The following is a 4,450-nucleotide window of genomic DNA, read 5'->3' as shown; positions in this document are numbered from 1 at the left end:
GGCTCCTAGATCACATAAAGCATTTTGAATAGTGCGTGTTCCTATTGAACAAGGTATAGAAAAACTCCCTGGATCCTTGAGCTTCTTCGGAAGTTGCTGTTTGGCTTGCAAGATTGATGAGCTATCCCTGTTTAGTTGCACCATGGCTACACTTTCCAATTTCTTTTTGTTGGTCAGCAGATCCTTCAAGAATTTGACATACATGGGCATTTCAGACAGGGCTTCGATGAATGGTATATTGATGTGCAACTTCATCAATTGTTCTAGAAAGCTCTTGTGTCTCTTCTCATAATTCTGCTACTTCAGGCATTCTGGGTACGAAACTCTTGGTTCATAATGAGGTATGCCTGGTTCATCTTCAATCACCTGTTTATCTTTCCTATGTTGAGGCGCAGGTGTTTGATCATTGAACTTCGCTCCATCTTCTTTATCCGCAACAGATTTTTCACCACTGTCCCTTACCTCTTTACCTCCCATTAGTATGATAGCATTGACTTCTTCTTTTGGGTTGGTCACAGTGTTGCTTGGAAGGGCGCCTTTTTCCTTAAAGGATATGGTTGTGGCAAATTGCTGGATTTGAGTCTCGAGATTCTTTATGGACGACTGTGTTTGCTTCATAAACTACATCATTATGGACTCTAAATCAGGCTTTCCTTCTTATTGAGCATTTGATTGTCGCTGATATTGTTGGTTAGATGAGCTGCCTTGTTGCGGTTGATATGATGGTCGTGGGTGCTCTTGTCTGTAAGGCTGCTGCATAGCTGGTTGTCTCTGATTATCCTGCCAAGAAAAATTCGAATGACTTCTCCACCCTGGGTTATATGTGTTTGAATACGGATTCGGCAGTTGGCGAGCAATGAAATCACACTGTTCCTGCATTGATGCACCTGGTTTGGTTCCTGGACAATCTATGGGTCGATGGGGTCCACTGCAAAAATCACAACCATCGGGTGATAGGATCTCCATAGGGGCAGAAAGCGGCATGTTGACTGCTGAGACGTTCATCTTTCCCATCGTTTTGACCAGTTGTTCCATTTGTGAGGATAGCTTGCTTATTGCCTCACTATTTGCAGTATTCATGACTCTCTTTCCATCACCTCTCACTGAGTGCCAGTTGTAACTAGTGTTGACCACTCTTTCAATTAGCTCATACAATGCTTGAGGTTCCAGTTCCTCCGGATTCCCATTGGCAACTGATTCAATTTGTATCTTGTATGCGTTGGTCACTCCATTATAGAAGTTTTGCACTTGCATCCACATGGGTATGCCATGATTCGGTACTCTTCTTAACAGTTCTTTGTATCTTTCCCATGCTTCAGATAAGGATTCATCCTCCTCTTGAAAAAAGTGGGAAACTTCATTCCTCAACTTGATTGCTTGTCTGGGCGGGAAATATTTCATTAAGAACAGGGTAGCCATCTCCTCCCAGTTCGTGATCGATCCCGGTTGTAGATTCTTCAACCAATTCTTTGCCTTATCCTTCAAGGAAAAGGGAAACAGTTTGAGCCGGATGACCTCATCACTATCATTTCTATGAGTACGAAATGTGTTGCACATTTTGACAAAGTCTTGGATGTGAGCATTTGGATCTTCATTTGGGTATCCTCCAAACTACACAGCTGTTTGTAACCTCTGAATCATTGAAGCTTTCACTTCGAACATGCGATTTCCTTCGTTTGGTATAACGATGCATGACGAATGGCCCTCATTGGATGGTCTGGAGTAATCCTTCATCCGCAACCTCTGGTTATCATTATTGTTATTTTTGTTTTCACTATGACCTTCCTCATGGTTCTCATTCTGTCCCGGATTTGGTATTTCGATATCGCGATCCATTCTGATGCGTCTAGCTTGCTTAAGTAGTCTTCTCCTTCTTCTGTACATTCTCTCTATTTCAACGTCTATAGGAAGGATAGGAATACCTGCTCTTCGCATACACAACTAGCAATCGAAAACCAAAAACTAGACAAACAGATGGTTATCAGGTAACGAAATAAGCATACGTATTCTTCAAAACTTAAGTTTAAACAATCCCCGGCAACGGCGCCATAAACTTGGTGTGTTAAATAGGGACGCTAGCAAGTGTACTAGGTCATATGTAGTATTTAGTAAGACCAAGTGTCGTATTCCATAGGGATTGGACTTTAGTGAGAAGAATAAGTTACCTTAAGTGTTAGATATAATTCTTGAGTGGGTGAATAGTGTGTGAGCTTTTACATAAATAAAAACAACCGAATAATAAGATAAATGAATCCAAGATGAACAAGCACAGATCTAGCCATATGCCTAACGAATAACAGTGCCTAAGTTTATCGCTAAATGAAGTAGATCTATATTCCTGAGTTGGGTCTCTCCCTCATCGGTCACTAAGGTCCGGGTTCCCATTTCCAAAGATACTAAGTAAGTAATATTAACCAAGTGTCCTTGTGCTAACATACAAACAAGCATTAAGTAACATGGAGCATTCAATAAGAAACCCCAATATGTGGTAGTTTTCGTGTCCGTCCACTACAACATATGCCGATTAGCTGTTTCCATTATGTCGGAGCACCGTCGTGTCATCCTTGATAACCATAAAATAGACTCGATCTTAATCTATTCTTTAAGCATGCTAATAACACTCAATCATGGATAAAAATACTTCATTCATTAATAAAGGATACTTACAGTCACCATCTAAATGGCTGGCTAGGCCTGCAGAAGAACTACTCACTCATTGTCATGACAGCTTGTTCTTCCCAAAAACATTCTTCAACAGAGAATAAAAAAACAGAGAATAAAAACTAGTGATGGCGGTAATGTCGAGATACCTATTACAATAATATTCCCTTCCTATTTATACTCCCCTTACATCAACCCTAATTACAAGGGTAAAAAGTCACAAAAAGGTAAAAATAAGGACAAGTAAACAATCCTCCTACACTTGACGCAAGATGGAAAGTTGTTTGCTTTCCATGTTTTCTCTCTTTTTCTCTCTCCTGTAGCTTGCTCGACCCGCGCGCTTATCCGTTTCCTTCCGAATGACCCATTAATGCTGTTGTTTAAGTTGTTCTGTTCTACTGAAAGGCTGTTCGTGAGGATTCTTGCTTCGAACTGTAATTTCTGCCTGTTTCTTCCATTTCTGGTTGAAGACTAAGACTTTGAAGCTCTTTTCCATGAATGTTCATCCTCAATTATTTGCTCTTTTTACTCTCATCACCAATGTATACCAAACTTTCCTTGCCTTCATGTAGTCACATAGTGCGTGCAACTGATTTTACTCCTCGCCATAAGAATAACAGATACACGTATCTGTGAGCCCTCTCCTTCCTTGATTAGTATTACACATCAAACTATCATGAGAAGATATCAAACCCAGTCCTCCCTACACAGTATTTCAAAGTCAGAATTTGCCCCCACATGCAATTAGGATCTGATAGGAATATTAGTGGTAGAGAAAGTCTTGCTATATTAAAAGTTATGTAAAATAGGAAATCTTCCAGTCACATGACTCTTATGTGTATATTTGTGCTGCTAGTATTGATTCAATATATAGAACGATATTATTCTCCTATAATTTCATATAGTATCAGAGCCTTATTAGGGTTTCAAAACTGATTATCACTATGTCTACCAATTCTTTTTCTTATTCTTCTTCACCCTCAAACACGAACAGTTCCTCCCCCACCATATCATCGAAATCACATGGTTCTTCTCCCAACTCCGACGTACATAACGCATCCTTTACTTCATCCCTTTTGACTCAGAATGTTGGGACAATTTCCCACAGTCTCTCTTTGAATTGACTTCAACTAATTTTATGATTTGGAAAACTCAAGTTGATCTAGTTCTACGTAGTTGTTGCTGCCTTCAAACTCACATTGATGATACGATCCTGCCTTCATATGATAGTGACGAATTCGATGATTAGAACAACTGGACCTCAAAATTCTTGCTTGGTTATACTGTTCCATATCTGGACCTCAAGCTTCAAGCTACATTTTCTCAGGGCAGGTATGCAATATTCGTCACCATTTAATGAATTTGAAACATGATTCAGAGACAATAACCGTTTATATGCATAAGGCTCTCTTTGATCAATTGGATGTTCTGCAACATCCTATGGGACATGATGATTTTATTGACTTATCATTATTGGTCTCGACCCTTCTTATAGACCTTTTGCTCGGGAATTAGAGGCCCAATTAACTCTTATGACTTATGTTTGGCGGCTGCAAATTTAGATATGTGGTAAAAAAAATAATCAGATGGCCGAACAAAGCACCTATAGACCCTATTATTGTTGGAAATTCCATAACTCCTTGTTTTCTGACTCCTGAAGTGATGGAAATTACTGTGGCAGAAAACCATGGTATTATGATATATCAAATTTTCTCAAAAAGGGAGAGTATCCAGATGAAGCAGAACAATCGGATAGGAACACTATCAGACGACTAACAACTCAATTCAG

The 4,450-nt window shown here is 39.6% G+C and overlaps 1 non-coding gene across 1 annotated transcript; it reads left to right on the top strand.

Annotated features, from left to right (window-relative positions):
- The first annotated feature begins 1,264 nt into the window (after positions 1-1,264).
- Positions 1,265-1,371, top strand: LOC136234426 (small nucleolar RNA R71). The gene has a single exon (XR_010691310.1). It is a non-coding gene; the product is annotated as a small nucleolar RNA R71 (small nucleolar RNA).
- Positions 1,372-4,450: the final 3,079 nt, after the last annotated feature.

Source organism: Euphorbia lathyris, chromosome 6 (assembly GCF_963576675.1).
Source record: "Euphorbia lathyris chromosome 6, ddEupLath1.1, whole genome shotgun sequence".
In the NCBI taxonomy this organism is placed as follows: domain Eukaryota; kingdom Viridiplantae; phylum Streptophyta; class Magnoliopsida; order Malpighiales; family Euphorbiaceae; genus Euphorbia; species Euphorbia lathyris.
The sequence above is the reverse complement of the archived record's forward strand: the minus strand, read 5'-3'. Positions and strand labels throughout refer to the sequence as shown.